The following is a 12,653-nucleotide window of genomic DNA, read 5'->3' on the forward strand; positions in this document are numbered from 1 at the left end:
AGGCATGGAAAATCTTACAGTAAAAGATTGGAAACTTGAGTATCTTTGGATTTGAAAACAAAAATGTTAGAGGTAATTTAATTAAAACATTTAAATATGTCAAAGGCCTTTCTAATATAAGGATTGTATACAATGTTGATGAGTTGCCTTTTTATTATAAGGACTGTAGAAAGTACAAGGGGGGCATCTGCTGTGTAAGGAGATTTTATCATCAGTTTAGAAAGAATTTCTTTACAGTAAGGGTGTAAGCTGTGGAATGCTTTACTGCACAATTAATGGCACAGAAATGGAATTTAAAAAAGAAATGAATGCTTTTCTTGCAGCTACTAAAGTCATAAATCTAAGGCCAGTAGAGCAGTATTTTGGTCCAGGGATTTGATCCAACTGCCCTTGGTGTGTCAAGAAAGACTTTTTTGTGGGAATAACAACCGTTTCCCAAGAAGCTTTGTTTTGCCTATTCTGAAGCAAATCTGTAGGAGGGGATAAAGTTTGTATTTGATAGGCATTATGTTTGTCTCATTTAATCCACTGCCAGAGCTGTTTTTATAATTTGTCGCACTCATTAAAATCCTTTTAGGCCTGAAGACTAGTTAAAAACCACAAACAGCATATATTTTCTATAAACAGAGATCCTGGGGAATAAAGGTGGTAGTTTTAATTTTCTATGTCACACAATATTAGCACAAAGGTTTATCAAATGCACATTTTCAGTAAAAATGCACTAAAGGTAAAGTGGTTTTAAAGGCTAAAGGTTTTTTTTACCATAATGCATCCTCTGCATTTAGGTAAAAAACCTTTCATGATCATCTCCCCTCCATGCCATGTAAATATTTACCTGAGTCCTATCTTGATCCAGCACTGTGCCCGAGAGCAGCAGCACTGCTCTCTCTCTCTCTCTCTCTCTCTCCTCACAGGACTCAGAGGTAGCAATGGAAGCCATTGGCTCATGCTGCTGTCAATGAAACCCTGTAAGGAGGGAACAGGGACCAGGGCCACTGTGTATGTCAATAATGGCACTTTTCCACTGCATGGAACCGTAACGGTTCGGCACACTTTTGTGCTTTTCCACTGCTGGTACCGCATGGTATAGGGTCGGAACGGTTCGGTACGGTACGGTATAGGTTTGCTTTTCCACTGCATGGAACCGAACGGTACGGTACGGTATAGCTCTGAAAAAACAGTACCTACTCGATTGTGGTTCAAACAGGTACCAAACTGGTACCATATCCCACAATCCTTTGCATGCAGTCACTACTAGCCACTGATTGGTCAGAGAATCCCACCCACCCCGTTGTTATCCCACCCACTTAACTTTAGTACTACTTTAGTGGAAAAGCAAACCTATACTGTACCGTACCGAACCGTTCCGACACTATACCATGCGGTACCAGCAGTGGAAAAGCAAAGCGGGCCAAGCAGGGCCGAGTAGAGCCGAGCCGGTACTAGCCGGTACTTGCAGTGGAAAAGTGCCATAAATGTACACAGCCTGGCTAGGAGCCGAGAGTACCAGTGGGGGGTTCCAGAAGAGGAGGTTTTGGCTACTCTGTGTAAAAACTATTTGCACAGAGCAGGTAAGTATAACATCTTTATTATTTTAAGAAAAAAAAAAAAGAACATTTACAACCCAATTTAGGTTTAGTGCGCACATATATTAATAAAGCAATTTGTAACAACACCTGTCCAATCTAATTATTAGCTTAAAGTGGTTGTTAAGCCACTATGTTATGTTTACACCATCCCCTCTGTTAGATTACAAACTATATCCTAGTGCCTGTGCTTTATTAAAAAAAAAGGCGATTTCTTCCTATTTTCACAGCTCCCATCAGCGATCACGTGACTCCCGGTTCTCCCCATCTGACATCTCCAGGGGACGGAACCGAAACCTTCTTCTGACGTCAGCAGGGGAGGTGGAAAGGAAAGAAGGAGAGAGCCGGGAGTCACGTGATGGCCGAGCAGTGCTGAGAAAACAGGTAGAAATTGGATTTTTTTATAATAAAGCACAGGCACTATGATACAGATTGTAATCTAACAGAGGGGATGGTGTAAAGATCACATAGTTTGTAGCAGCTGGGAGGGGAGCAGAGCAGCACCAGTGAGAGCTGACAGGCAGGGAGGGGACGGTGGAGGAGAACAGAGGGAGACAGAGGAGGACAGTGCAGGGCTGTGGATGACAGAGACACATACACTGACCACAGTGTCAGGGCTCAGCAGCCATGATACACCATGGTCAGTGTACAGGGGGGAGGATAGAAACTGGCAGGATCAGCAATGTTTTTTAGGTGTTACAGGGGGCCAAATGACACAGCACAAGCACTGTGCTGTATTACATGCTTTAAGGCAGTGATGGCCAACCTTGGCACCCCAGATGTTTTGGAACTGCATTTCCCATGGTGCTCATGCACTCTGCAGTGTAGGTGAGCATCATGGGTAATGTAGTTCCAAAACGTCTGGGGTGCCAAGGTTGGCCATCACTGCTTTAAGGGAACAGGATCCATTTTTTTTTTTTTTTTTTTAGAGTAACAAACGCTTTAAGCCCAGAGAATATATCATTTGACTCAATATCCATATGAGTATAGAAGAAGGATGAGCTAAAAATCGAATTTTATTTATTTTTTGAGTTGTATGGCTTTGTGAAGGGCTCCCTCTTCTTACCCATTTGATAATCATTAGACCTTGTAGGATGTTTTATGGCATTTTGAGATATGTGTCTATTAGTAGCTAGCACAGCTTTAGAAATTTGAATTATTGACAGTTTAGATTTAGGCCCCGTTCACACTGGGGCAACGCTACTTCCCGGGGCGACCTCACAGGTCGCGGCGCGCTGCTCGCACCGTGACCTCGGAGTGGCCGGCACGGACTTCATAACATTGAAGTCAATGCAGGTCGCTCCAGGTCGCCCCAAAGAAGCTCCGGACCCTTTTTCTAAGTCGGAGCGACTTGTGTCGCTCCTATTAGAACGGGTCCACAGCTTCTCTATGCCAGGCGACCTACGGCGACGGGGGCTTAGAGGTTTAGGTGTGTGAGTTCTCTCGGCCAGTCTGCTGTCAGTATGGACGCTGCACAATGTGACTCCTGCCTATATTGATATGAATACTTTCTCCTTATTGGACATCTAGCTCTAAACCACAAATGTTATTTGGTAGCTTTATGTTTTATTGAATCTTGTGGTCTTTGCACTTATGGTTGAATTGCACTTACCTTTATTTGGGGGCCAGTGAGCTCCCTTTTCCTGCGTATATGCTTCGCACACTGTTGAGTATACCATTATAGGCTCTGTGGCATGGCTGACAATTTATAGTCATGTATTTTTTTTATCAAGGGTGTATATACATTTTGAGAAAGCCTGCTACACATCTTGATCCTGAAGAATCCCTAAGTGTGGGTACATTTTATTGTAGGATGTGCTGTAATACTCCTTTTAGATATTGTTTTCCTATATGTTGTTTTTACGATTGTGTCTTTAATAAAATTAATATTTTTATAATTTGTATTTTGTCTAACTGTTAGTCTATGGGCAAATTAAAATCCCCAGTCTCCTTTTCTACAGGGTACAACCTGTGAGACTTGTTCTATTTAGAGTGAACTTTGTCTTGGAATATACATGGTTGCTTTAGATAAACTGTACTTAAAGAAAGTATTATACTTTTATATATGAGCTAGCCAAACCCAAAGCAGATTATACTCCCAATGCAGAATCTCAGACTAATTCTATTTGAAAGATAGCACAAGCAAAGCCATATTTACTAAGGAATGCATTTCAAACTTACCAGGGTACATAATAAATTGTTAGCCAAATCGACTTTCTATAATAAAGATAAGATAAGATAATTAACACACTAAGGTAAAGCTATAAGGAGTAAATGATAGACCGCGCTCCAATGTGAACTCAAATCCAAAAAAAAATCAAATATATAATGAAGTGAAACACTGTGCTCAAAAAGTCTCAATATTAGTGAATATAATCCTGGTGAGTGTTCATACTCCTCCAATGCCATCCAATCATATACACCAGTGAATGTGTATCCCTTATTCCGACAACAATCGCATGAACAAGCCACTCACCAAAAATATTTGACCCCCCATTACAAGTAGTCAAAACTCAGCAAGACAATGTTCCATAGACCTCTGGACACGTTCTGTTTTCTCAGTGCAGAGTCTCAGGATGTATTGTAGGTAGGGAAGAAAAATAAGCTTCTCATGGTGTAGTAAAACAAACCAAATTATTTATAAAAGCACACATATAAAATTAAGGAGATATATGAAGGAAAATTGTGGGACCATTTTCTTCATATATTTCTTTATTTTGTGTATATATATATATATATATATATATATATATATATATATATATATATATATATATATATATATTTAATATGTTAATATGAGATGTGGCATACAAATTACTACCATGTATGTGGAGTCTTGATAGTGTAGTACAATTATATCGGATTGGATCATTAATTGAAGCGGTTGTGTATAAAAGTATTGGAAGTGACGTGCACGATCACATGACCACTGATGACGTCAGACGCACACTGGCGAAATGCGTAGGGCAGGACTAAGACGTGACACACCACTACCGCTTCCTGGAATGCAGGTGGAACGTGGAACAGCATATCCTGCTTTTCTACCATGTATGTGGAATCTTTACAGTGAGTTGTAAACAAGTATGTCCAACAGCTAAGTAGGATTGTATCGGATTGGATCATTAATAGAAGCGTGTGTGTATAAAAGTATTGGAAGTGACATGCACGATCACATGACCCCCTGATGACGTCAGACGCACACTGGCGAAAAGCGTAGGGAAGGACTAAGTCGTGACACGCCACTACCGCTTCCTGGAATGCAGGTGGAACGTGGAACAGCATATCCTGCTTTTCTACAGGCTTGAAAACATTGGTCTCCTTGTAAGTGCAACTTTTAAATGTCTTTATAAATAAATTGATTTGATTTACTACACCATGAGAAGCATAGTTTTCTTCACTACCTACAATACATCCTAAGACTCTGCATTTGGAAAACAAAATGTATCCAGAGGTCTATGGAACATTGTCTTGCTGAGTTTGACTACCTGTAATGGGGGTCAAATATTTTTGGAGAGTGGCTTGTTCATGCGATTGTTGGTGGAATAAGGATACACATTCACTGGTGTATATGATTGGATAGCATTGGAGGAGTTTGAAAAACTCGCCCATATTATAGTCACTATTATTGGGACTTTTTGAGCACAGTGTTTCACTATTTAATTGATTTTATTTGAATTTCAATCACTATTTCATTGATATTATTTGGATTTGAGTTCACATTGGAGCGCGTTCTATCATTTACTCTTTATACAAAATGTTTTTTGCTTTATGACGCGCTGCTTTTTCATGTCCATTTTTATTGGAAGCACTAGCGCCAAGTAGTGCCAAAGGTAAAAATATCACTGGATCAAGTTTGTGTGCAAGTGTTGGTGTTACACAGCCATTTGATTATTATAAGGTAAAGCTATGTAATAAGTAGAACATTGTTTCAAGTCTGTATACTGTTACATTTTTACAACTGTAAATAAACCTCATAAAGAGGTTATAAGACATTATTTTTCTTAAGCTGTAAAGTAGTTAGGTGGAATTTTTATTCTGGAAAATGTAATAAAAAAAAAGTGTTCTTCGATTCCTGGCTGCTTTTCTCCATCCCACTATACAATTCACTTAATGTAATATTAGCTGTATACAGCAGAATGAGGAATGCATACATACATCATGAACCAACAAAACATTTTACCTTAGTAAGAAGAAGTAAGTTCCCAAGCAGGTTCTGAAGTAAATCATGTCCAAGGTCTTCCAGTAAGTGTTCCTTTAAAATATAAAATAAAACAACTTGTGAAATCCGAAAATCACACAGATAATGTTTTAGTAGTTCATATAAAGTGCCATTATTCAATGTATTTATTGTTTTATATCTTTGCTGTATATTTTAGTTGGTTTTATAATTGCTATGCTGTTATTGGATAATTTTTATACAGCATTGACTTTGGCATTGTTAGTGCAATGGTGCTCTGTCTAGGACCTTTTAAAACCTATAATTCTTGCTGTGACAGTAGGAGAAAGCTTGTTAAACTATGCAGGGGTCTATGGGATGAGGGGCAGCAGCGCTATCCCACAGTACATAGTCTACAATGTAACTCAGTCAGGCTTGATGGAAAACCTTGAAAAGTTTATTTATAACAAATATATATAGTGATGATTAAAACATAATAGAATGTGCTTTGAAAAAGCACAGCAGTGCGAAACATGTCGTCACGGCAACCCTGATGCTTTCCAGGCCGGGTCCCGCCGCTTGCTGACACCGCTTCCGAGTAGCGGCCTCCGCTGTGGATACCTCTGGTTGGCGGCTCCATAGCACGTCTACACTGCTTCGGTGCGAGCAGCCTCACTATCGGGTGGGAGGAAGCCATGCCACCCTACCGGCTGGTCCGGTCTGCTTTTGGCACATAAGATCTTTCTCCCTCCTGCCTGGATCCCTGTTGTGATCATCTACACAGTTCCGGCTCACCCAGTGACTCGGTCATCCTGTGACCCCCAGCAACGCCACAGATCTGGTTTGGAACACATTCTATTATGTTTTAATCATCACTATATATATTTTTTATAAATAAACTTTTCAAGGTTTTCCATCAAGCCTGCCTGAGCTACATTGTAGACTATGTACCGTGGGATAACGCTGCTGCCTCTCCCCCCATTCACTGACTTATGCTGAATCAGCATTAATTAGCAGCAGCACCACACGGCAATTTGACTTTTTTCATTCCTGAGAGTGAGAGATATCACAGTTAGCGCTGGAAGTCCCTTTGTTGTTCCATATTCAGGGGTCAAACATTTCCAGTGAGTGGGGGACTATTAAGGGGACACGGAGCACTTTAAAGCACATGATCACTTTATGAATGAATTTGTGCACTGAACATTTTACAGTGGTAAATTAAGGAAAAATACATAAATGCAGTGTATAATGTGGACTATGTATGCAGGGATGATGCTAGACTATTTTGCCCCCTAGGTAAGACTAGCTACTTGCACCCCCCCCCCAAAAAAAACACATTGCCCCCCTTCCTGTGCATAATGCCCCCCTTTTAACCCCACTCTCCCCCTCCTGAACACACTGCCCCCCTTCCTGCACACACCGCCCCCCTTTAACCCTACACCCCCTTCATATACACACTGCCTCTCTTTAACCCTACACCCCCCTTCATATACACACTGCCTCTCTTTAACCCTACACTCCCCTTCATATACACACTGTCCCTCTTTGACCCTACACCCCCTTTATATACACACACTGCCCCCCTTTGACCCTACACCCCCTTTATATACACACTGCCCCCCTTTAACTCTACACTCCCCTTCATATACACACTGCCCCCTTTAACCCTACACATCCCTTCATAAGCAAAGTGCCCCCTTTAACCCTTCACATCCCTTCTTGTACACACTGCCCCCCCTTCCTGTACACACTGCCCTTCTTTAATGCTACACCCCCTTCCTGCACACACTGCCCCTCTTTAACCCTACACCCCACTTCCTATACACACTGCCCACCTTTAACCCTACACCCCCCCTTTATATACACACTGCCTCCCCCCTTTAACCCTGCCCACCCCTTCATATACAAAGTGCCCCCTCTCTAGAGGTGGCATCTATTGGGGATGAGGAGGTGACAGGAGAGGAATGTGGCACTGGCCATGGCTGTTCCCTAGGTGGCAGTGTGCCCTAGGCGGCCGCCTAGTTTGCCTAGTGGTAGCACCGGCCCTGTATGTATGCACCAAGTGTTTATCATGGACTCAGTGGGGTTTATTTTCTAAAGGCAAATCAACTGTGCACTACAAGTTGCGAGTGCACTTGGGAGGGCAGTCGCTGTAGATCTGAGGGGGACATGTAAGTATAAAAAAAAACATAATTTTTGCCTTCACATGATTGGATGTTAGAAACCAGCAGAGCTTCCCCTAATTTTAGATCTTCCCCTCAGATCTACAGCAACTTCACTTCCAAGTGCACTTATAGTGCACAGTGGATTTGCCTTTAGTAAGTAAACCCCTGTGTGTATTTTTGTATATGTTATTTTATGTACTGTATAGCACTGTGTGGGTGAGGTTTGGATTGTATTAAGTGGATTAGTGGCCAGTATTACCCAGAAAGAGTAGGAGTAGCATGTTTTTTTATTTAATTTTTTTTTGTTTTGTTTTAAAGAATGACTATGAAGGTAAATATATTTCTCTTTATTCTACTGAAAAGTGCCAGGGGTAGGGAGAGTGAAAAAGACAGTTATGTCATTTACAGAGACATCTGAAAATTGTCATTTTAAGAATCTGCTAGACAGAGAGAGGAGTTACATTTTTTTTTAAGGTTTGCTGGCCATAAGTGATTTGCTAAGATTACTTCCCTGCCTTTTTTTAGTAGGAGACATTTATTTTTTGCTTATTGCTCAGTGTTACATTTTATCTCATATCGATTACAAAAGCTCTTTATTTTTGCAAAATCAACATAGACCATGGCTTTGAACAGCAAGACTTCCGGGGACAGCACACAGCCACCCACACATCATTCTGCTTTCAATAACACTTTCTTTAGTATTACAAAATGATCCCTACTGCTGCTCTGCATACAGACACCATTTAGCTGGGTTCTTTTGATTGCTGGTGGAATAGTGTAATACGGTGTACAGACCCAGTGTGGATGAACTGTAAGCACACAAACTGATTAGCTAGCAGAGCAGGGTGGGAGTTTGCCCCATCTTCTAATCATCAGTTTTAGGTGTACTCTCTGGCAATCTGTCTTGTTCATCTTCTCCACTCCTAGCCTCAGTGAGACTTGTGTGGCTATGAGGTCAGGTCTTGTCAGTGTGATACTAAAGTCAGTCTTCTGCAGTAAGAGGGCTTAAGTGATCATAAGATAGTTGGCTTAGGGTGTAAAGAAGTATAAATCTTGTCCTGGCTCTTTTGGTTTAAAAGTCATAATTTCCTCATTTTAGAACACAGCCTAACAACCAGTTCCATATGTACCCCAACAGATTCTTCAAGCAGTTTCAGGGGTACACACCTGCTTGTAAAATGAATCCATTATTAACAGTGTAAGGTTTTGGCAAACAAAGTCATATATATGGCCCTTGGGCGTCACGTGGTCACCAGGGTTACCTACGTCCTACGTCATACCTGGAAGTTGGCCGACTAGGTACCGAGCGGCGAGCTGGATACTAGTGGCGAACGACTGCTGGACACAGGTTTACCCTTTATAACACACGCTTTCATCGATGTTATTTATGTGAGTGCAATATTTGAGGGGTCTTTCTGTTTGGGTAATATAGTTGGGGTTATAAAGTATCACGCTATGTGGTTTCATTACTCTGCTTACATGCACCATGGTATGCTGAGTGGCTCCTGTACACCAGTGTGAGGAGAGTGTCCCATCCAAGGTTTTCAAGGTTTCGGAAGTGTACCAGGTGTTCTTGGTGTGAGGAGAGTTTCCCATCCAGGGTTCTAAGGGGTCTGAGGAGCTATCATCTCCCTGTTTGTCGTGGCATTATTGGCTTGTGCCAATTGCCCTCTGGTAAGTGTATTACCATAAGGCGTGCACAGGGGTGAGGTGGAGGCTTTTTCTGTGGTTTGGATGCACCACTGTGGATGATCTGCATCCTTGGATTGTCACCCTGCCGTTTTGGGACTGTGTGCATGAACTCTTCTCATATTTACCCATTCCAGAGACTCTATTCATTGATCCATTTATATTACATGATATATTAGCGCTGCTAGTGTACTATCTGAGGTGGAGCTGTCTATGTTTTAATCACCTTTATAATACACCTTCTTTGCCATTTATTGTTTTAATAGCAGCAGCTTATGGTATGTTTTACATTGTACATGTTTTAGACTATTTATTGTGGTTTTCCTTGAGCGCTGGGTGAGTGGGTTTCTTTGATCTATCCTGCTCCCAATTTTTTGCAAAGTCATATATATATAACAAAGATTTTGAACTTGTATTTTTAAAAATACAGTTTATTGTTTGTAAACATTTAGGCACAAAAGGTATTATTGATCAATGTATACATGTAAAGGGATGCAGTACTGTATACAGTAATGATGAGGGAGATGGTGGGAGGATCACTAAATGCAGTGGATGTCACAGGAGACGGACACACCAAAAAGTGTCTGTTTCATAATCATCAGAGCCGCATTCAGGGACAGCAGGATACGTAAGTATTTTTCTTTCTTCTTTGCACGCCCAGATCTCTTTGAGCAAATTGTTTAACCACTTGCCGACCGGTCACGTTGACCTTACTGCGGCAAAGTAGTTCGTTATTGTCCAGCGACGTAGACCTACGTCGCTGGACTCCTCCCCTTGTGGGCGCCGCCGGAGGCTCGCTCCCGCTGTATCCAGTCACAGCGGGAGTCGGGCCAGGGGATGAGCAGTGGTGATCACCGCTGCTCTTCCCCGATCGTCAGGGATCAAGTGTAGAAATCCGCCCGCTTGTGTAAACAGTAACAGTGCATATTTATAGCACTGATTACTGTAGCAATGTTACTGGTACCCCCAAAAGTGTCAAAAATGTCAGTCAAGGGTCCAATCTGTCCGCCGCAATGTCGCAGTCCCGCAAAAAAAATCGCAGATCGCCGCCACTACTAGTTAAAAAAAAACAATAAAAATTACATAAATTTCCCGTAGTTAGTAGCTGCGATAACTTTTGCACAAACCAATCAAAATACGCTTATTGCAATTTTTTTTTTACCAAAAATATGTAGCAGAAAACAAATTGGCCTAAAATGTAAAAAATTTTGATTTTTACATTTTTTTTTGGGGGGGGGGGGGGGAATTTCATATAAAAAAATTTGAAAAATATTGTTATTTTTTCAAAATTTTTGCTCTTTTTTTTGTTTATAGCGCAAAAAGTAAAAATCGCACAGGTGATCAAATACCACCAAAAGAAAGCTCTGTTTGTGGGAAAAAAAAGGGCATAAATTTAATTTGGGTACAGCATCGCAGGACCGCAAAATTGTCTGTTAAATTAATGCAGTGCCGAATCGCAAAATATGGCCTGGTCAGGAATGGGGTAAAATCTTCCAGTCTTAAAGCGGTTAAAAATACGCCCATTGAGAATTTCTTTTGTCAAAGACATGTAGCTAAATACATTTTGGCCTAAATATATGACAAAAATTGAATATATTGGATATTTTTTAACTGTCAAAGTAGAAAAATATTGTTATTTTTTCAAAATTTTCGCATTTTTTTATTAATATCGCAAAAAATAAAAAGCGCAGAGGTGATCAAATAGTACCAAAAGAAAGCACTGTTTATGGAAAAAAAAAGGACGTAAATTTCGTTTGGGTACGGTGTTGCATGACCGCGCAATTGTCAGTTAAAGTCGCACAGTGCCGAATCGCAAAAAGTGGCCTGGACGTAGGACAGCAAAATCCTCCGGTCATAAAGTGCTTAAAGTAGAACTTAAGGCAACATTTTTTTTTTTTTCATTTTTAATAGAGTAAGTGAGGACTATAACCTTTGTTAGTTTTTTTCCATCTTACCTTCACTTCCTGTCCCACAACCAAAACAGTAAGTGAGAGTAAAACCCTCCAAATCAAGGGAATCCTGGGGTGTTACCAGATTCCCCAGAACTAGTGTCCCCATTGAAAGATTTCTACTCTATTCCTGTTCTGATGGGAAACCAAAAATTGTAAATTTCTTTTACTTGTAATTTCATTTTCGATGGAAACAGTAAACAGTACAAATAGAGAGTGTGAATTTCCCTAACAGGGGCACAGACAGCAATAAAGTCCACTTTTCCAAAATAAAAAAAAAGGTTTTGCCTTTTAGTTATACTTTAACCTCCCTGGCGGTATGATTATGTCAGGAATTATGTACCAAAAGCGGTACAATTTTTTTCATGGAAATTTGGCGTTATGTATTATAGGCCTACAATTCTTAGTAATTACTGACTTAAACCTGACCAAAACAAGAGTCTAGTAGACATCCCAGATGTGATAAATTTGAAACACAAACGCATGAATTATAATCAAATCAATAATATAATTTTATTATATAATATATATAATAAAATTATATTATTGATTAGATTATAATTCATGCGTTATATATTATATATATATGTGTGTGTGTGTGTGTGTGTGTATATATATATATATATATATATATATATATAGACACACACATATATATATATATCGCATGAATTATAATCGAATCATGCGATATAATTATATATATATATATATATATATATGTGTGTGTGTGTGTGTGTGTGTGTGTGCATATATATATATATACATACATATATACATATACATATATATATATATATATATATATATATATACCGGTATATATAATATAAAATGTGTTATGTGTTTGTGTTTTGTGCAACATTTTTAATTTCCCTCCCTAGTTCCACTCCCATGCAGCATTGCTTCTGCAGGGAACGGAACTAGGAAGTCATCAGAGCGACGGACGAGCGGCGGGGATCTCGGCTGGCGGTCACAGCAATGAGAGATCATCGCTGGATCGCCAGGAGAAGGTAAGAGTCACCGCTGCGCTCTCTGCACATCTACCCCGAGCGTGACTCGGGGATACCAATCCTGGACTAAAAAATCCACCCCGAGTCACGCT

This window comes from Pelophylax lessonae (assembly GCF_965119305.1).
Source record: "Pelophylax lessonae genome assembly, chromosome: 8".
NCBI lineage: Eukaryota > Metazoa > Chordata > Amphibia > Anura > Ranidae > Pelophylax > Pelophylax lessonae.